Source organism: Peromyscus californicus, unplaced genomic scaffold, assembly GCF_007827085.1.
Source record: "Peromyscus californicus insignis strain IS unplaced genomic scaffold, ASM782708v3 Scaffold_15__1_contigs__length_86483966, whole genome shotgun sequence".
NCBI lineage: Eukaryota > Metazoa > Chordata > Mammalia > Rodentia > Cricetidae > Peromyscus > Peromyscus californicus.
Genome location: NW_026294447.1, coordinates 13,985,765 through 14,008,495, shown reverse-complemented (window position 1 = coordinate 14,008,495; position 22,731 = coordinate 13,985,765). Strand labels below are relative to the sequence as shown.

The following is a 22,731-nucleotide window of genomic DNA, read 5'->3' as shown; positions in this document are numbered from 1 at the left end:
ATTTAGTTGTACATCTTCTGAAATCTCTCTTCTGATGTTGGCTGAAAGTTATTCTTGAATTTGTTAGCCCGTCAGTAGGCACACTGTGAAAGGAACGATCTTACAGAATCTGAAAGTTGTCACTCTGCATATTTATAATCCATATTTGGGTCTGCTGAAAAACCCCATGAAAATCCAAGCAGCTAGGCTGATCCTGGGGCAAATCTTTCTGACATGAATGATGGCTCTACGGCATAATTGCTCTGTGATCTTAGGAAAGTCAGTCTCGCGGGACCTTAGGTGTCATTGCATAATTGAGAATTGCTGCTCAGGATTTACATGTCAGTACTTTCATGATAAAAATATTTGGGGGAGGAGTACAGAATTAGCAGAAGGAGCACAGAATAACAGAATTGATCTGGGAATACAATGACATTGCACATTCCTGGGTCTCATGTGAGTATCAGCATAGGCAAGAACTATGTTGATAGCCTGCACCTGGGGATCGATTCTGGTCTCTGATAGTTCAGAGCAAAAGCCACCTTCCAGTGCTAAATCTAGAGCAACTGCCATTCACAGAAAACTGGGAAGGGCTGTTCTGAAGCGGCAAAGACATAATAGATAGCTCTTGTCACCACCATCCCTCCATTCCAGGTGGGGCTCAGAATCCATCGATTTATTATTGCATCTCTTGTCAAGATTGTTTTTTCTGCCAGGTGGTGGTGGCGCATGCCTTTAATCTCAGCACTCGGGAGACAGATCCAGGTGGATCTATGTGAGTTCGAGGCCAGCCTGGTCTACAGAGTGAGATCCAGGACAGGAACCAAAACTTCACGTCTATAGTGCTTTATTCAGCATCCTCTGATGTCTCTCCTAACCTTCACTTCTGATGACTTAGTCCTGATATATTTTACCTCTGTCCTAGTAGTTTTTGTCACTTTCATTGTTAGAAAAAAATCCTAGAGTCTCTGCCTCATCCATGAATTGAAAAAAAAAAAAATCTATAGAAGTCAATGGAGATTGATTACTTGATACGCCTGCATCAGGAGAACTGATATTTTGGAGTCTTTGCTTATGCATTAGCCTTGCCCTACATATTTTTTATTATCATATTTAATCCTTATAATCCCTGTTTACTACTGGAGAAATTGGGGCTTCCAGAAGTTAAACAACTCACATGAGGAAACACAAGTCATTGCAAGCTGTAGCAATTGGGTTGAATACTACTTTCAAAATCCCCTTCTCTCCATTCTGCATCTGTCACACCTACCCAAGCAGGTTTGAGAAACAAATACATCCTTCACACAATGTACTTCATATTTATTTGGGGGCTCACTCATTCTTGTACGTGAGTCTTAATGAACACCCACACAGGGAAAGTGGGGAGGGGAGAGGGGGACACCATGGAAAGGATTTCAGGTGAAGTAGTGAGGAGGTTTTAAATTCCTAAAAATCAACTATAAACCAGGACAAACCTTCAAGCAAAACCATTTCAGCTCTGCAATTAACCCAATGCATTCAACAACCTGAAAACTTATAACCAGAAATAGTCTGTGAGATGTTCTTGACTACATCTGCTTCTATTCCCTACCCATCCCTATTCTGCCACAACGGTATGTCACTCAACTGAGTCAAAACACACTGTAAAAACTTTACTGCACTGGGTGTAGGGGTGGGGGTTACTTGGTTAGAGCACTCACAGATAACATGGATGTTTTCACTGGAAAGTGAAAGGGAATGATAGCATTTTGTACACTGTGTTGATGGAGTTAAGTTTGAGACACACAAAATACTGATGAGTCAACAATTAACAGAGTTCTAGTAGATAAACCAGACGTTAGTAGGCCAGAAAAAAAAATTCTTCATGTTTACTGAGTTAACAAACACTACACAAACACATAGTAGAGACTGAAGGATCCCAAGCCATCCATACACTCAGAGCCAATGAAGAGTAGTTGGTGTGTGTGTGTGTGTGTGTGTGTGTGTGTGTGTGTGTGTGTGTGTATGACACTGAAGGATCCCAAGTCATCCATACACTCAGAGCCAATCAAGAGTGGTAGGTGTGTGTGTGTGTGTGTGTGTGTGTGTGTGTGTGTGTGTGTATACATGTATATGCATGTGTGCCAGTGTACAAAAATATACACACAGTAGATACAAGAGCTGGGGTGAATTTTGAAAATGGCTTTTACTACGAATGCATTCTCTACCCTCAGCAGAGAACGAAAGCTTTATGAAGCATTTAAACCCAACTTCTAGAAGTTCCATGACATTACTAGACAATGCAAATACAGAACTGGAAAGGGAAACAGGGTGAAAATGTTGTAAAGAAAAAAATAAATAGAAAGTAAAACAAAAAGAAAGAAACTTCAATTGTACTTTGTGCAAGAAGCATGTCACAGATTTCATACAAACACCTTGTTAAACAAAAATAACAGCTACAAGTCCCTTGTGAAGGAAGTTACACTAAATTTACAGGAGCAACTGCTTATTGAAAACATTTGTATAGAACAGAATTACAAAACAAGCAAAGGAAAATGAAATGTGTTTTACACACTGAGGGAGAAAACTCTCAATAGAAAATGCCCTTGCATGGTACTAGATGTTGAACTTTGCAAACAAAGATATCTATGCAGGTGTGAAAAACAAGTACAGAAAAAAAGAAAACTATGTATAAACATGACTATGTACCAAAGTTACTACTTTCTGTGCTTCAGATGATGCTACCAAGAAAATGAAAGAGACGTCTACAAGCCTTTAATTCAACTACAAAAGACTAATACAGGGGACCTCAAGTTTGAGGTTGGGCTGGGCAACTGAGTGAGACCCTGTATCTAAATAAAAAAGTTAAAAGAGAGGTGGAGATGTATCTCCTTGGCAGAGGAATTGCCTAGGGTGTACATGGTTCTAGATTCAATGTCTGGTGAGATTGGGGAAAGGGAGAGAGTAGGAAGAGAGAAGAGGAACAAAAGGAAAAGAAATTTTAAATGAAAAATAAAGTTAAATGATAACCTACAAAGTAGAAAAATATGTACATATATTTATAAAATATTTATATCTTTAATAAAGAACTTGTGTCTAGAATATATGTTGTGGCCTAGAATAATTTGTTCAACTATGTAAAGATGTGTTGCTGTTTTACCTTGCCTGCCTAAGACACCTGATTGGTCTACTCAAAAGCGGCACAGCCAATAGCTAGGCAGAGGAGGGATAGATGGGTCTGGCAGGCAGAGAAAAGAGGGGGAGCCAGCCAGCCAACTAGCCAGTGGACAGTCATACAGGTGCCAGTCACTCACCAGAGAAGAAGCAGGAAAGCAGGATAAACAATATGTAGGTGAGGTAAATGAGCCTCACAGCAGCAGATGAATTAACAGAAATGGGTTCATTTAAGTTAAAAAAAAAAAAAGCTAGCTGGAAACAAGCCTAAGCTAAGGCCAAGCATTCATAATTAATAATAAGTTCTTGTGTCATGATTTGGGAGCTGACAGTCCCAGAAAGCCTGCTACAAATATATTTTTTAAATCACTCAATAATATAAAAATAAATTATCTTAATTGCAAAAAATTTCACAGACATTTCAGCAAAGAAGCTTTATCAATAACTAACAAACGTATGAGAATATACTTTACAATATTAGCCAATAGTGAAATGCAGGCAAAACCACAATGAAATATTACTATGTACTCTATAAAAATGGTCACAATAAAAAGGCAGGCAATAATAAGTGTTGACAAGAATGTTAGGAAACTGGAAACCTCACTCATTGCTAGTGAAAGAAGCAAATACTATAGCTACTTTAGAAAACAATTTGGCAGCATCTTGAAAGTTAATAATAATCTCCCTATCAACTCTGCTATCAAATATCTACCAAAGAGAACTAAAACATAGGTACACACAGAAATCTGAATGTTACATTCGCAACATTATTAATCAGAATCTGAATTTGAAACCATCCAAATGTTGATTCAATGATAAACATGCAAGCACAGTACGATATCTTTATACAATGAACTACTGATTCATTGAGACGCCTCAAAAACATGCTAACTTGGGCCAGAGAGATGGCCAGCAGACAGCCACTTGCCTTGCAAGCGTGGGTGGCCTAAGTTTCATCCTCAGAACCCACATAAAGATAGAAGGAGAGAACCGACTCCACAAAGTTGTCTCTGACTTCCATTCATACACTATGGCACCCTCCCATCATTCAGACATATATGAACACAATAATAATAATAAAATATTTTTAAGGCTAACTAAAAGGCAGACACAAAAAATATATTGCATTATTCCATTCATATAACATATCCAGAAAAAAAGTAAGTATATATAGAAAAAAAGCATTTGCCTTGGGTAAATGTAATTGCAAATGGCCCTGGGGAAATTTTGAGGAGATAATGAAAAATTTCAAATCTGGATTGTGGCGATAGTGGCTTTGTTAGTTTTCCATTGCTGTTATAACACACTGCACCATTTTTAGAGGTTTAAAATAACACACATTCATTATTTCATAGTTTTTCAGGCCAGAAGCTGAGGCCTGGACTCCAGAAGGCTACTATCAATCCAGGTGGCTTCCTCACCTACAGCTCAGGGTCTTCTTCCAGCTCCTCTAGGCTGCCCATAGCAACCAGCTCCTTGAAAGTTAAGGAGGAAGACCTTGCTTCTTCAGAAGAATTCACAATAAAAATGTTGTCTTCCTCAAAGCTGGTAAGAAAGGATCTCCTGTAGTAACATTTTAATTAGGCTTACACCCGATTAAGTCAGGCATACCTAAAATAATCTAATCTCCCAATCTATTAGCTCATAATTGTCTTGGAATCCTTATTACTCCTCCAATCCCCCTTCAAGTCTGCCACATAATGTAACCTAATTATGAATTAATTAACATCCCATCCTTTTCACAGTTCCCACCAACACTGAACAGGTAAACATGGAAGGTCAAAACCTTAGGGGGTATCCTAAAACCCTGCTTCACACACCTGGAAAAATATAGCCTTATTTTTATTAAAAACAAAAACAAAAAAAACCCCACTAACTTTATATTTGCCATGGCTGGACTTTATATCATATAAAGCTATAAAATATACCATGAAAAAATGTGATTGTGTTATAATTCCCTTTTAGAATACATTTGAATTCAACATACTATAACCTAGAACTATATTTTCTATATTTTCTAGAAATTTACCCAACAGGGGAAAAAAAGTCACTAAATTCATCATCCATACTCTTAATAATTCGTTAGCAATTAATTTACAGAAATCAATGTCCTATGAGCAAAGCAGCCAACTCTCCCACTGGCTGGGTTTTTATTCCGCTGTGAGCTTTCAAGGTAATGAATAGAGGTTCAATTGCATTCAAAGACTTCAGCTCTCCAAAGAGAATAGAGTTACCTTTGCACAAGAGTTTTCACTCTCTGGTTTCTCTATCAGGGAGTGGCTCCATTTTGAGCTCATCTCACAGGATGAAAAGCACGGCAGCAACATGAAGCCCCCATTTGCCAGCCGCACACCTTCCTCTAGCTCTCTTCACTCACAGTGAACGATGAGTTCTGGAGCTCTCTGTGGTGTTCCAGGAACATCTCTGAGGCTTGCTTGTTCATGGTATTCTGAACAGCTGTCTTAAAGTACTTCAAAATTTTGGCACCTTCTGAGAACCTTCAGTCTTTAAAGAACTTGCTATACAAGAATAATTTAATTTAAAATAAAATGAAAAGAACACCGCACGCCATTGCAATTCTGCCTCAGGTGCTGTTTTGGCACCAGGAAGCACTATTAATTCCCTTGGAGAATGCTCAACAAGGTCAGCTGGATGGTTATCATGTAAAGTCTGCTATTCTGTAGTCGAAACTCACCTGTTACCATGGAAATAAACACAAAAGGACATGTCTATCCTGGGATGATGGGAGTAATTTGGAATTCTTTCAAGGGTTTTATGTTAAATGGGATAGGAACTCTTGTGTGGGATGTTCTTTAGTGAAAATAAACATCTTCCTTTCAGTATGCAAGGTATCACACTATAGAAGACACGGGCCACCTATATATAAGTACACTTGAAAAGGCAAACATTTACATATTTTTTTAAAAAAAAACTTTATGTCATTTGCTTCTAGCAAGCCTATTGACTGCAATAGCAGCTATATCAGAATAGGGAATCCTAAAATCATCACTCAAATAGTCAAGAACGCAGACACTTCACTCTAATGTGCTAAAACAGACTACCTACATTTACTTACTTAGCATCTTGTGGACACTGGCTGACACTGTTATTACATATTTCCCTTCGGAGTTTGACTCATTCTCCATAAGTCACGACATACATAGGCTACCCTGTTATAGACCTTAGTAGTGTACAGGAACTGAGGCTAAAGGAAAGATTAAACACATAGCTAATCACCCAGCAGCTATGCCAGTACAGCCAGTTTAAGACTCTCTAAGACTGTTTCCTCATCTATAAAATGGGTATAACAGCATAAAGTAAGAGTAGGTCAACCATGACCCATGGGCCAAACCTGACCCAGTACCAATTGTGTAAAGAAAGTTTTATGTGAACATGCCCATGCTCGTTCATTTGCATACCATCTATGACTATTTCTGGAGAGATTCCATGGCTTATAAAGCCTACTACATTAAGTATCTGTCCCTTTACAGAAAAAAAAAATTGACAACTTCCTTCACAAGTTGGTTTGGTGAAGATGAAATGAGACCTCACTCACACACACTTCTGAATCAGATTGCCAATGAACTAATAATACCTTGGGATTGGTAGGCTTGCATGCGCTCCCTGCCCCCTTTGATATCCTGGCCTTGAAAGTGGCTGAAGTAGTGAGCCCACAGGATATGATACGCAGCTGTCATGCAGGGCAGGAGTCCTGTGGGCCACAGACAGCAGCTGCTACGAGTCCTGTGTTTCAAAAGTAACTGATACTGTGCTATTCCTTGATGGGAGGTCTGATGGTCACAGGTGTGGGACACATGCATATTCATGACTGGCCCTACTCCTAACTGAACAGTGGAGACAAGAGGTGAGAAGGATTCAAACTATCCTTAGAATATGGCCAGAGCAGGCAGATGTAGCCATGAGAGCTCATTTCTACTCTCCTCACCAGTAACTGGCTGCCCAAGGTGAATTCTACTTGTTTGAAATTGAAAATAAACAAAGTGGTCTAATTTATAAAACTTTAAAATATGAGTTTAATGTAACAATTATGGACCAATAATTCCAAAGAATATAACATATGCAAAAACTAGTAAGTAGCACAGAGTACACCAACTGGCCCATATTTATATATTTGCAAATAAAGTTGGATCAATCCTTAAATCTGTAAACCCTGGAAGCAATCCTCACAAACTTCTTCCAAACCAGATATATAAATGAGGAGTTTACAGTAAGACCATGGTTTTCAGACGCAAACTTCCACCTGTACTCAGCCCCTGTCTAGGGCCATTAAGTACTCACCCAATCAGTTTGTACCTTTCAACATGCTGTTTTGCATATTAAAGGAAGACTGAAAACAGGTGAGAAATTAAAACAAGCAGGATTCAAAATTAGTTCCTGGTTCAGCTCCTGTTTAAGCAGTCATGGCGGCGAGACTTTGTGGGTGTAGCTTCTGATATTACTAGGAGACACAGCAAGGGTAACAATAGTAGACACACACGCTAATGTGGTCTGTAGAAGACCAGGAGTTCTCAACCCTACACAAAGAACTACAGGGAACTAGGGATGCTGAGAGTAGGAGAAATAGCCTTACCAGGAAAGAGCACACCAATTAGTTACCCCATGGACAGCCCTGAAAACATACACACAAGTAGCATTATACAGACTGAGCAGGTCAATATTTAGGAATAATATGTAACAATAAATGAAGAAAAAAGGCTATGAATTTGAAAGAGAGTAAGAAGGGGTATATGGGAGGGTTTGAAGGGAGGAAAGGGAAGGGAGAAATGATAAGATTATATTTCACCAGCAGCCATCAGGAAATATCTTTTTCTTTTTAAAAAATTAATTTTCTTTTAAAAAATTATTCTTGATGAATGCTGGTGAACTCGCATTAGTCGCATCCAACAGGAATGTAAATAAACTCAACCCACAGCAAGGGCAAAATATTATTACCAGAAGAAAATCTCCAATTACTGAGTGGTTATTAAGGTTGATATGTTAAAATGAAATCACCGAATCTTACAAAGCCATACAGTCCTTGGGTATTCTTTCCAAGAATCTCCCTCCCAAATATGTCGTTTGTATTATTTAAAGCACTTCGACTCTTTTTTTTTTAAAATGAAGCTGTTCATTAAACACCATGCAAAGGACCTTAGCCAGGGTTATTGCTCTAGAGGATCCTGGTGTCTAAGATAGGTAAAGGCTGTTTCTAGAGGAGATAAAGAGCACCCATTCACACCAACTGAGGAAATAAAAGAGCACCCCTTCACACCAACTGAGCAGACTTCACAAAGGACCAGCTGAGTTAGCTTCAGAATTGACTTTATAATCTAACTAATAGTCAAGTTGATTCAAAGCTCTCAGCAATCGGACTTCTTGGAACAGTCAGCAGTGCTGCTTGATGATTGTGAGCTGCAAAACTCAAAGCAGCATTCACACTGAGGTCGTCTGAGAGCCCATCCCAGGCCTGACTTCCTCAGTATGAGTAACTATCCACAGCTCAGCACTCCACACATCAAAAGGAGCCTGCTGATGAGCAGCAAGACACCTGCAGAGACTGCACCCAAAAGGTTCCAGGTGGTAACAATTTACACTTGATAAAGGCAGCCGAGTTAGGGCCAACTTGATTACCAAGGAGAGTCTTCAGTGAGTTCAACTTCCAACTGCATTCATTTATCTGGTTCATAAAAATAACACTCCCCACACAAACCCTATTACATATGTACCTGAATTCAAAGTGTACCGACTTCTCGAAACATCAGGTTTATACCTATATATCTAAATATCAGATATATATCGACATACCCATTTGATACCCACACTTGCCAGATAAAGATGTATGCTCAGATAAAGGAACATAGAGGGACATTCCTCCTCTTTGTTTAGAAACAGAAGGACTCATTATTTAATGCTGTACTTGCTCACTCCCTAGGGCTTCTGTATCATGGTACCTCATACTGAAAGACTTAAGAAATATAACCTATTGTTCAGGATTAGGGGTTGGTGAACTAGTTCCCCATGAGGACTCGGAGGAGGCTGCTCAATGTGTTTAGTCTATTTCTGAGTGGTTTGCTGGCAATCTTTGCTCTTCTTTGGCTTTTGGGCCTCTGCCTTCATTTTGACATGGCTTTCTTTCATTTTCCTTTCTCTAAATTCCTCCATTTAAGTCAGGCCACTTGTCATATTGGATTTGTGACCAGGCCCAGTTACCCCATTTAAAATATAAAAATCATATATTCAAAAAGGTCATATTCTAAGGTGCTAGGAGATAGGACTTCAAATAGGAGACTGGAAATTGAACCAAGTGGCAGAGCATTTGCCTAGTGTGAATGAGGCCCCTGGGTTCAATCCCCAGCACCACACACATGAAAGAATAAAACAGAAACCATCACTTGGAGGGGATACACTTCAACCCAGCCTACATTCCCATTTCTCAAGCTCAGTGTCTGCATCAGGTGGCCAACTACTATTTTACAGAACTCATCACATTTGAGAAGCAGAGAACAGGTTAAACACAAAGCATCACAATGATGTGAATCTACCTCCCCACGAGCCTCACTGCAAATTTGTATCAAATTTCTAAGCACATGCCATTTGTAAGACGAGTAAATTTAATGGGTTTTATACTTTACTGGTTTGTAAGGTCACTAGATATCCATGATTCACACACACACACAGAAATTACTGATTGTCTCCTTTAAAAATATGAATGTGATTATGGTTTGAAACAAACTCAATTAGAGTTCATCTAATCTATCACTGACATTGAATCCAACTGATGAAAAGTATTTGTTGAATGCACACCTTATTTTATCACATTAATTCAGTCCTACACACACACACACACACACACACACACACACACACACACACACACACACACCATCTCCATTTGTTGGAAACACTGAATATAATGTATTTTCAACAGTTCTAATTATACAGCCTTAGTAAAAGTTCCAGTCTATCAAACTGTAGTATGGGACCACTTCATTGGTTGAAAATCAGGTAGATACAGTGTCTTAGTTTGGCTTTTTATTGCTATGAAGAGACACCATGATCAGGGCACTCTTTTTTTGGGGTGGTGGTGGTGAGGGGTTGGTTGGTTGTTTTTCAAGACAGTCTCTCTGTGTAGCTTTGGAATCTGTCCTGGAACTCGCTCTGTAGACCAAGCTAGCCTCGAACTCACAGAGATCCACCAGCTGCTGCCTCCCAAGTGCTGGGATTAAAGGTGTGCGCCACCACCATCACTGGCAATCACAGCAGCTCATAAAAACAACATTTAATTGAGGGGGCTCGCTTACAGTTTCAGAGGTTCAGTCAATTAATGTCATGGCAGGGAGCATGACAGTGTGCAGGCAGAGGTGGTGCTGGAGCTGAGACTGCTACATCTTGCAGGCAACAGGAAACCAACTGACTCACTGGACAGTATCCTGAGCATAAGAAACCTCAAAGTGGGCCTGGCGGTGGTGGCGCACGCCTTTAATCCCAGCACTCGGGAGGCAGAGCCAGGCGGATCTCTGTGAGTTCGAGGCCAGCCTGGTCTCCAAAGCGAGTTCCAGGAAAGGCGCAAAGCTACACAGAGAAACCCTGTCTCGAAAAACCAAAAAAAAAAAAAAAAAAAAAAAAAAAAAAAAAGAAACCTCAAAGTGACACGCTTCCTCTAACAAGGTCATACCCACTCCAACAAAGCCACACCTCTTAATAATGCCACTGCCTATGAGACTAGGAGGGCCAAATACATTCAAACTACCACACACAGATCTCACTGAAGACATCGGTTAAGTGCACACACCTGAGTCAAATTTGCCAGGATGCAATGGTGAATCCAATTGTGCTGTTCTGTCTGCACATTTGTTTTCAATGGTCATTTGTGATAGTTACATGCCCTCTTGAAGCAGGGGTGGGGGATGAAAACGTTCTAGTATTTCAATAATATTCTTTAAGGAAAAAAATACATAGGTTAATTTTTTTCAAAGTCATGCAGCAAAAAGAGGTTTTTTGATCAACGTAGAGTGAACTAACACTTCTCAAACTCTCATAAACTAAGGATGCAATAAATATAACTATCAACCCTAGAATAATCTCTCAATGCAGCAACCATGCCTTGAACCCAATCCCTAAAACTCACTAAATAGGTGGAAAAGGCCCTGCAATAACTCAACTCACATCTCAGAATATGAAGCAAACAATATGTAGAAGGATGGAGGGGCCACCAAAGTAGGAACAGAGTCCTGGTTTTAAAGCTGCAGCAGGCTTTCTTACTTTTCCTTTTTGTTCCGTGTGCCTTGATTCGAGTGTCTGTAAATTCATGCGGTAGAAATCAATCTCAGAAAATGCTTAACTCCATGAGCATGCTGCCGCCCACACACCCCTCAGAGGGAAAGGACATGTAACATGAAAGTGAGGGAAAGGAAAACCTTGTGTCAATCCAGAATTATCGTGGGTGCACAAGGTAGACAATTACAGCAGAGGTCCTTGGGGGTCACCAAGAGAGCATTTAAGATGGACTTGCAGTGATGTAAGAAATAGCACCACTCTTCAATGAAGCACTTCACCTGCCAGCTCAAGTGCCTGGTTTAGAAGCCTAAAGCAAATCACATTCTGCAGAATTTACAGGCCTTCAGTCGTGAATGTTTGATTTCCCATGGTCTAGACTTCACCTGTCTTCAGACCAGGGTGAAGCATGAAATCTCACCCCATTCTCTCTAACAAAGGCTCCTTCGACAGTCTGACATTTTGCCATATTCATGCATTCAGTTGTTCACCACCGAATATGGGACTCTCACATACACATCTCCCCATGAAAAGACAAAAGCAGCTCAGGCTCCTAACAGACCAGAGCGGGGACTGGGTTTCCTCAGTCAGATACCCAGGGAATGCTGGCACGATGCTATTATGAGCAAGGCCCAATGAACCTGGATAACTACTTAGTTATCCTTTTCTCTTTGACATGTGGAACCTAGCCTCTCAATGTTATTTAGAGCATAGAACCAGTGTTTTCATGCAATTGAGATATTTTTCTTCATTTCCACCTGTCTCCCTCTTCATTGACTTGACCTCATTTGATGAAGTTTCCCTGTGTATCTGTGTACTACCCCTCTTCAGTAGACTGAATGAATACATTCTGTCCTTACACACACCTATAAAAAATGCCCTGAATTGAACTTTGACATGTTTTAGAAGCTGAGTCATATAATTCTGCACAAAGGAAAGAACCCTATTAGAAATGAATAATAATCCCAAGTAGGTTGGCCAAATTCACAGTTCATTTATCTAACTTCCTCAAGGTGACCACTAGGACATAAAGAAACAAAATGGCTAGAAGGAAGAGCAGACTTGGCCAAGAATTTAACTGCTAAAGCGTATCATAAAGTATAAATACTGAGATAACTTTAGGTGTCACTTCTTAGGAAACTCTCAATTTCTTTTCAATGAAAACATGTTCTCATATTTTGTTTTATAGATTATTTTATGAACTATTTTTGTCTTATGATGTTCAAGTTTCTTCAATGACCTGAAGTTTCATAATAAAATAAAATATATCCAATATTGGATGATGCGAAATAAAGGTTATTCTCTATTAGCCAGGTGATCACCATACATTTTTATTATTTTATTCCTTGAGATTCTGTATTATTAGACTTACATTGCTCTGCTCTCACTCTGCCCATTACTTATATAAGCCTTATGCCTTCTGCCACAGGTTACTTCTCCGGGATATCACAATTCTCAGGGCGCAATTGAGCTTTCTCTGCAGCCAAACCCTCTCCAGCCCCTCATCTCTAATTTCTCATTCTCAGCTCCAGAAAATGAGTCAGACCATGAACTTTCTCACTATCTGATGCTTCATACATCCCCTCGGGGCTCCAGGAGAGCAGTCAACCTTTCATGTATCCTTCCATCTATTGTAATTTTGCATCATGATAACTGCTACTAGAAACACATACTTCTAGCCATGGATTTTAAAAGCCCAGTTCCAGCAGTGTAAATGTCGTTCAGCTATAAATGTTAGAAGCATGAATTCTATCATAGGAGCTAAAAGAATGAATATGAAACAAATTAGCTTTTGCCTAAATTTCCCCTTCACTGCTTATTCGAGTTATTTCCATGTTATTCCTCAGGAAGCAGAAATCTCTCTCTGTATATGTATGTGTGTGCATGCATACACATGTAAGTGAGTGTTTAGAACCAAAGACAAGTTCATCAAATAATTTAAAGAATCAATTAACAAAATAAAACTTACTAAGTTTTCAATTCTCAATTTTTCTGTTTCTAAGAACTGAGATTTTTTTTTGGTATCAAGTACTATTTTTATGGAAAACTAAGGAAGTTTTAAATTAGCCAAAATTATTTTTTTATTTTATTTATACTCTAGTAAACTCTACTTCCTACTAACTGTTTTATTTTTGTAGCTCAAATTTATTGAAACATTTTAATTGGATACTACCTACCAAACTGAATAGAACTATGTGTCATATTAATAACTTATATATAATAACAAATATAAATCATCATCTCCCACCAGAACCAGAAAGCCCAAATCATTCTTCATAAACATACTATATAGAAAAAAAACCCATTGATTAGTCAATATTTATGACAAACTCACTTTACTATACATAAAAATAATCTGCAGATAATATCAAAATACTGTGATGCAGTTTTACATGGGAGCTGGTTGGGCATTTCTGTTTTTATTCAACCAGATAAGAGAGGGGAAAGCCACAGAATAATCAAAAGAATATTTGCAATGCAATTAGAGAGGACGAGTGCATCTGAGTGTGTGCCAGACACAAGGGGCCTCCCCTTAATTCACACAGTCCAATGTCTTAATGCACTGTACGGCATCACACTGCACTTCCTACAGTGTTCAAACTTTTGTCAGTTAACTAGATGTTTACGGAGTGCCTGGCCTGGGCACCCGACATTATGGGTATGCCATGCAGGGCTACGGAGAGAGCTCCAGCACCATCTGTCACTTAAGCTTCCAGAGATTCAAAATTTCAATTCAAACTAATTTACGCTGCACTCAAACTGAAGCTATAATTCAAATTTCGACATGAAGTTGAATTCCTTTTCAGTGTTCTTCAACTTTGACCCAGCTCCCCCCTCCTTCCCTGAAAAGGGCCAAGACAACAGCCCAGCAAGTGGGGCAAGCAAAACAGGCTTCCTTTGTTCGCTCTTGTCCTTTCAGCGCTCTATTGAGGTGAGGGACTGAAAAGGCGCACCAGGCTTTGGAAGGCTGCTTGCTTGCAAGCCATCCTCCCTCAAAGAACCAAAAAAAAAAAAAAAAAAAAAAAAAACCCTCCAGGATGAAGCTCTTTCACAGTCCATTCTTACCTTAAAGCATAATTAGTGGGAAATTAGCACTCTTCCTCTCCTTTCCTCTTCCCTTGAGGGAATATGTTCATAGTGTGTAAGCTACATTTGTAATGTTGTAATGTTTATCAAAAATTCATGCTTAAATCACACCATCCAAATGCATCTAAAAGTGGCATGGAATTGGCTTTAAAGTTGAAATTTGGAGAAAAGATCACTATATGCTGAATACACACACTGGATTTTTTGAATGCTCTCAACCCACTTGAGAAAGATAAATCAAATTCATTGCATAGTGCCCCGTGGAAGACCTCCTACAGGATTCCCTCAGATTGCCCTGGGAATAGGCTTTTCTAGTTGGAGTGGGTTTTGAACCAACACACCACGCATATTATAAAATGTGGAATATATTATAAGCAAACATAATATGTAAAATACTATCTCCAATATTTCCTGTTATCATTTGATAAGGAGAATTTTAGATCTTTGGTATAACAGTAACTGTCATCATCATTCTCCTGCGAATTAAATAAAGAAGGATAATAGAGAAGATAACAAGGGAACACACAGTACTAGATAGGACTTGCTAGTGGTGTTTGGAAACCAAGTAAGGCCTTTGCTGGTGTGAGCAGCGCGGGAGTCTGTGTTGATCAACACTGGAAAATTCTTACATTCACCAGCTTTTTAATTATTTGAGGGAAACCCTCCATTAGGCTGTTATTTTTTTTTTCTAATTTGTAATTCCAATCTTGTAGGCCAATAAAATAGGTCAATTAAGTTGACACCACATCTTTTTTTTATTAGCTCAGCTAAGCAATTATAATTGGGTGGTGAGGGTTATTATGTCATCTTTGAAGAGTCAATGGTAGGGAGAAATGCCCAGTGCAGACAAGTAATTTACAATTCCAGCACATCCCTAAACGTTCAGCATGAAGTTATTCCTATCTATTCCAGACCTGGGGCACATGTGCTCTTAATGTAAATTAAAATAATGATTTCACTTTAATCTACTTTTGTAACAAGATCATTTGGCACAAATACACCACAGACATAGATGTGTGTGTGTGTGTGTGTGTGTGTATATATATAGTATGTATATATGTGTATATATATATTCTGATTTGGCACATTAAAATATCAACAGGACAGACATCACCATGCTGTATCACACTGGAGTTGTGACACACACATCACAGATTCTATTTCAGGCTTTGTATAAGATATAGGGTCAACCATAGTTGTTGAAGCTTGTGCAACTCCTAATTAATAAGTGTTAAATCAAAAAATTAGAAAACTTTTGAGCGACTGATTCATAAAATAGGACATACTAATTTAGAGCTTTATTTTGTGTTTGTGGTTGCATGGTAAACGTGTGTTTGAGTGTATGGGGCCACTGTGTGCCATGACCTGTGTAGAGAACACCCTGTGTCAGTCCTTGCCTTCCACCTTGTTTGAGGCAGGGTCTCTTGTTTCTCACTACTGTACTGCCTTACAGGGAGGTGGCACCATGAACTTCCAGAGATCCTCCTATCTCTGCTCCTATCTCTCTGGAGGAGCACTACGATTTCAAAAGCATGCCACATCTGGCGTTTCATGGGTTTGGGGAATTTGAACTCAGGTCCTCATGACTCCATGGTAAGTGTTTCACCCATAGAGACATCTCCCCAGTTCTTCCTCTGTAACTTTAAAAGTAGAAGTGACAGTGTTTTGTACCCACTACGACAGCTCTTATCAAGAATTTAGAAAGTACCAGTGTTGATTGAGATGTGGAGAGATTGGAACCCCTGCACAGTTGGTGGGAATGCAAAATGATGCAACCATTACAGTAAAAAGTATGGTGATCCTAAAATAAATTTTAAAAGAGTTGTCATGTGATTTGGCAGCCTGATTTCTGGATATATACCCCAAACAATTGAAAACAATGACTCAAACAGACACTTATGCATCCATATTTATAGTGGCATCACACAAGTAGCCAAAAGGTAAAGTAACCCAGGTGTCCACTGACAGATGAATGACAAAATGGCACAGAGAATGAAATTAGGAGTGCGATGGAAGAACAGTCTGACACACTGTGCAGAGTAAGGTAGGCCAGTGATACAAGCCTGGATGACCCCACTCATGTGAGACACTTGGTCAAATTCATAGACAGGGTAGAATGGTAGTAGTCAGAGATTAGAAGAGAAGATGAGTAATTGTTTAACAGGCACCAAGCTTCAGTTTGAGAAGATGAGGATGCTGGAGCTGGACAGAAATGATGGTTTCTCAGTGTGAATTCACTGATTTATGTATTTTTAGATGGTTACAATGACAGACTACTTTATTACAGTAAAAAGCAACCCAGAAAAAAATGTTATGTTTTACATAAATGTATTGAATTAATCTCTCCTTTGAAAGATAACTGGTTATGAACAAGTTGCTAAAAATGGAGGTAAACCGAATCCAGTACATTCCTCCTTTGTGCAGCCATCTCCTTTTCAAAGTGAGGAGGAAAACCAACAATTATTTGTTGATATAACGCATTCTTTCTCATTCCTAGGAACTTTAGTAGCTAGGTATGGTGGCCTGCACTGGCAATCCTAGCACTTGAGAAGTGGATGTAGGAATACTGAGAATTCAAAGCTAGCCTAGGCTATATTGCAAGACCCTGTATCAAAACAGAAGGGCCCTAAAGTGATGGCTCAAAAGAACATTGGCTGCTCTTCCAGGGGACCTGGGTTTAAGTCATAGTACCCACGTGACCTCTCACAACCAGCTAACTCTAGTTCCAGGGGAGGCAGTTCCTTCTTCTAGCCTCTTTGGGAACTGCATGCATATGATGCAAACATACATGTAGACAAAAGATCCATACATAAAAAATAAATAATTAAAAAGGGGGAGAGAAAGAGGGTTGGGAAAGAGGAGGAAGAGACAGAGGAAGAGGAGGAAAGATCAAGAAAAAGATGTCAGTCAAACTCAGAAGCACACAGTTGAATGGTGTTTCCATGGATTGGGGATGGGAATGTGACTCCGGAATGGAGACATTGGTCAAAGGGTACAAAGTTTGTTAGGTTAGAGCAATAGATTCTGGATATCTAATGAATATCTAATGAATTGATTATGGTCAATAATACTCTAGTACTATTGAAGTTTTCCTGAAGCTTGCTATGACAGTAGATCTTAAATGTTCTCACTTCAAAATGAGAAAGAAAATGGTAATACAGAAGGTAATGTGATGAATATGGCAATTATATTGGGTGATCATCTCATAACAAATACCTACATCAAAACATCAAACTGCATGCCTTTAAATATAAGCAACTTCTTTTTGTCAATTATAGCATAATAGATCTGGAAAAAAAAAAGGACTTTTCCCTTTGATGCCAACAGAGGTTTTTTGCGGGGAGAGGGGAGGGGAGGCCAAATAATCTTTTCATTTGCGTGAGTAGACAATGAGTTAAAAAAAAAAAAAAGCCTCTAGATTCCTGCCCTTAGCACCCAGGTCTCTTCTTCGTTCTCATCTGCCAAGGAAGGTTTGTTTACCTGCCAAGAAGGTTAAGGGCTTCTTCTTTGGAAAACATAAAATTTAAAATAGAAAGAACATCTAAGTGATTTTTTAAAGATTTGGTTTTATTATTTTTAATTATGTAAATGCATGTATCTCTGTGTTGGGTATGTATAGTATGTGAATGCTGGTGCCTGTGGAGGCCAAAAGCTTTGGATCCTCTGGAGCTGAAGTTGCATGCAGTTGTGAGTCCCCTGATACTGGTGCTGGAAACCATACTCAGGTCCTCTGAGTAAGCTGTGTGTGTGCTCTCAATCCAGCCACATTTGCAAATGTCAGTCACTTGCAAATCACGCCCTATTCATCTACCATCCCAGCAGTTGAAAGCTGACCTAAACACTCCTTAGAGCCACACACAAGAAGCTTCTCCGCGCAGGCAAGCACAGCAGAGCAGCCTTGTTCCAGCCCTATTTGTCCCCCTTCTCAGACAGAAACTGTCCCTTACGATGAGACTCCAGGAGCAGCTGACGTAGGCTTCAGGTTGGGACTTAAAGCGGTCATGATGAGAGAGTCAGCATGACGATATTTAATGGTCACCTTCCAGGAGAGTGGTGACAGGAAGAGGTCACAGGGGGCTTTTACAGATGGTGTTACACTCTGCTCCAGGATTTGAGTGCCGGCGTGATAGTTTGTGCAAGTTTACAAGCTGAACATTTATGATTTATAAAAGTAAATCTGTGGTCATTGATGATAGAAACGTTATGCTCATCACTCTCACTCCACTGCCCAGAGCAAGAGGCCACTCACTCAGTAAATACCTGTGAATAATGGATTAATGAATGAATGAACAAACTCTTTACAAAATCTCTTTACAGAAAACCTTCTGTGGAATTCCTAAAGGTACTAAATAGTACCTTTGTAGGTACATGATATAGTACGTACAGATTCCATTCTATCTATCACATGAGGAAAATGATACTAATAAAAGTGGTAACTGAAGAGCTCCCTAAGAAATTTGTCTACAGCCAGGTCTACACATTCTCAGCACCCTCAGACACACACTTTTGAAGCACTCCCACCTGGCCATTATCACACATGAGCCGCACAAAAGCAGTGTTCCCAAAGACAGCTTCCTTTTCATGTGTGGTCACCCCTGCAACAACACTGTGATATAAGGATATTTGCCCTCAGTCCATGGCCACGTCACACCCCTGCAGTACATGACCAGGGCAGTTCTCCAAGACCTGTTGCACTACTTTGGAAATTCAAACTGTCAAGCACAAAGTTTTAATGTCTACTCTAGCACTATAGCCCCAATAACATGAAACACTTAGGAATTTTCATGGGTCAGGGTTGTAAAAGCAAAATTAATCCATCTTTTTCAATTGGCTGGTCAATTGTAATAATTCTAACAGCTATGAAAGGGATGGTCAATATTACTTTCCTTCTAATTCTTCTTTTCTACTGGTAATGTGGAGTGGCTTGATAAAAGTACCACACATTGTCACATATTTAGGATACTGAAGGTCTCCTTAAGTTTCTGTGCTAAGACTCTGTTTTAACTTAGCATAGAATTTGAGGAATAACTCTTCCATAGTCCAAACCAACTACAAAGGACAATTAGTATTGGGGCTTTTAGTTGAATATAAATGTTTGACTTGGGGTTGGAGATGGCTAAGCCAGTACAGGCTCTTTCAAAGCAAGCCTGTGAGCTGATCCCTAGAACTCATGTAAAAATTCTAATGCAGTGCCCAGTACTTCTGCAGTGAGCTGGGAGGCCAAGCACACAACATAGTGCGGAAATGAGAGACCCTGCCTCAAAATACTGTGGGAAGAGAAGACCTCTTCCGAAAAAAAATTGTCCCCTGAGCTGTGCATGTGGGCCATAGTGTAAACCCACACTCTTAAAAGTCAATAGGAATAAAAAAGAGCACATAAAGGAATTATAGGAGCAAAAGTTTGTCCCATAATACTGTCTTCTGAATTATAGTATTGCCTATTACTAAAAAAAGTCTGAAGAAGTCAGAATTAAATGGCTTTGTAATGCATAGCATTCTTGATGTTGAATACTCGGGCTTTAGGCTTCCTCTAAATTCATGAGAAGTCTTGGGAAGGCCACACTTTCAAAGTCTTGGATAGGAAACCATGAAGACAAAAAGCCAATCCCAGGAGCTCCACCACTCCCTAACTAAGTGGTCTTGCGAAAGTTACTTGACTAAGCCACTGTCTCCTATTTTAAAATAGGGTTGTTAGGGGAGTTGACTTGAGAGGAAATGTGGTGTGTGCATAGTTCCGGTACACCTGAAGCTCTCCCAAAACATTGGCTACCGTATCATTAATGCAGAAAGAATTTGCTTGTCTAAATTGCTTCAGCACCTCTGAAGGGTCTCACAGTGGAGAAAGGTTAGCATAAGACAGTTGCAGAAGCAGCCCAACTTCATCCGGTTTGTCTTCAGTGACCACTGTGTTCCTTCTCAGAACAATCCCAGGGGGAGCTTCTGGTGCGTGCTGAACCAAGGCTTCCTGCCCCATTACACTCTGCTCCACAGCTTCCTGCTAGAGCCTCAGAAAGGAAGGGCCCTGCTCTTCAGAACCACACTTCTGCTATTAACCACCCAAGACCAGGGAGGGAAAATTACATTTCCCTCTCAGGACATCTTCCCTACTGATGTAGACCGGTGCTGGAGCTGTGGGTACTGGGGGCGGAGAGGGAGAGAGGGAAGGGGTGAGGTAGGGGAGAAACTCTTGCTCATGGCGACCTCCCTCTGTGCTGGCTCAGGGACCGCCAGCCAGCTTCAGGTTATGAAGAGGTAGCCCAGAGCAAAGGGAAAGAAATAACCTGTCCACCAGCCCTATGGAACCTAGGAACGCTCCTGCTGCACCTGCTACCCAGAGAACACTTCTCCGGGAATGACTCCACGGCTCTGCCTACTGCGACATCCCGTCCCCCCTCTGTGCTGTGGCAGATGCGGGCCGAGAATGTCCGGGCCCGCACACCGCGGGAACCAGCGTGCAGCGGCGCCCACCCGCGCTGCCTGGAGGGCCCGGGGCGGTGCCGGGCGCAGATGGCGCTCTCAGCTAGATGATGCTCCAGCCCTGCAGTTACTCCAGGCTCAGCACAGCATCCCTGGGTGAAGCTGTTGTCAGATCCCACCACTGCGAGCCGGGCCAGGGAAGAGGCTCTTTCCAGTCTGTCTCAAACCCCGCACGCCAGCCCTGACGAGCCCCTGTCCTCAAAGGCTGGGTGTGGTGAGGGGACTGCCAGGGCCCTCACCTGGAGGCCAACAAAGCCTCCTTCCTGCAAGTGTCCCTAGCGCGCCTACTCCAGTGTCTATCCTGTTCCCCTCTGATTCCCCGAGTCCTCGCCAGGGCTGAGAGAGCCGAGGAGGGCAGTCAGTGTCGCCCCCTGAGCACGGCGATTCGCGCAGGTGTGAGCACATCTGAACAAAGCCCACGCCCAGATGTGTCCGCGGGGACACGAACGCGCGCACGCTGCTGCGCGCCCCGCCGGACTCAGGCGCTCCTCGCCCGGCGACCCTGTCTTGTGACACTCAGGGTCCTCCGCGTCCCAGCCCGGAAAGCTGTGTGCTGCCCATCTGTCCACAAGCCGACCACTAGGCAGGGCTTCCGGGAAGGCGTGGGGCGCCGGTTCCCAGACAGAAGTTGACCTGGGACCTAAGGAGCTGGTGGGCGGCCGCCGGCGACACCGGAGCTGCGGGGTTGGAGCCGCGTTCTCCCCCAGCGCGCGTCTCCCTTCTCCAGCGGGCGCCCGTGGCTGTGTCAAGGGCTTGCAAGGGAAAACGAAGTCGCCGACCTCTTTTGCCGGTGCTGCAGACGCTGCCAGACACCCCCGAGAGCCTGTGCTGAGCCCGGGAGCCAGTGTCCGAGTGACAACGCGGCAGCCTCCGGCTCCTCGCTCCGCTCCAGCCGCGTCCACCCACCAGGACTGAGTGTCACCAGTGCCACCGCCAGACACACCCAGGGCTACTCACGTTTTCGCGCCGCGCCCACCGTCCCGCCGGGGCGCTACTGCCCAAGACCCCGGAACGCAGCTGTCGTGCGTGTTTCAGAAGCTGTCGCCTCCAGCTGCCCCAGGCCGGCTGTCCCTGCGCGGTCCCTGGCTCCCGCGCGTCTGAGGCTCGGACTGCTGCGCGTGTCCGCCGCCGGCGACCCAGGCGAAGCGCGCGTCCCCGCCGCTCCCGCCCTCCGCTCCCCTTTCCCAGCGTCGCGCTCAGGCCCCTCCCGACTCTCGTAGCGTCCCCGCGTCCCCCTCCCCCGCACTCTCCGGGCGTCGCCCGCCCCTTCCCCTCCGGGCCAACCCCCTCCCTCCTTCCCGCAGCTGCGGCTCCAGCGAATGGGCTCCAGCGTCGTGCGCCCTGGGGACTGGGTGGCCCCACACCTGAGCGGTCTCGCCACTGCGGACCTGAGCCACCCGGCAGCGCGTGAGGTGGTGGCTGTGGGGGTGCCCGGGAACGCAGGACGTGAGTGTTCAGAGGCACCGGGTGACTGGGATGTGTCTACAGAAGATGTTCCAGAAAATGAGTGTTTTAAATGCCGCTCTCCTCGGAGTGATGGGTGGATTTGGATCACCACATTCCTTCCCCTCCCTCCTTTTCTCACCTCCAATCCCCTCCTCTCCCTTCTCTTAAGCATTTCGTGCCTTTGAAACACTAGTTGAGATGGGATGAATACGGTTTTACAACTGTCTTTTCCAAATACCCTTGAGGAAGGGTACCTTTAGCGTTTAAGTGGACGCTATTTGTAGTAGGAATTGGGTTTCTGGAGTGGTTGAAATT

At 42.0% G+C, this 22,731-nt stretch overlaps 1 protein-coding gene across 38 annotated transcripts in view; it reads right to left on the bottom strand.

The window, feature by feature from the left end:
* Nucleotides 1-22,353, bottom strand: part of Nrcam (neuronal cell adhesion molecule) — a 275,558-nt gene extending 253,205 nt beyond the window's left edge. For 28 of the 38 annotated variants that reach the window (XM_052738407.1, XM_052738422.1, XM_052738415.1 and 25 more), the window contains exon 1: nucleotides 21,928-22,132. The gene's annotated coding sequence lies outside the window, so the exon portion shown is untranslated. Of the gene's footprint in view, nucleotides 1-5,366; nucleotides 5,627-21,927; nucleotides 22,134-22,334 lie in introns of those variants that run through there. The other 10 variants (XM_052738432.1, XM_052738434.1, XM_052738433.1 and 7 more) reach the window with 4 other exon arrangements.
* Nucleotides 22,354-22,731: the final 378 nt, after the last annotated feature.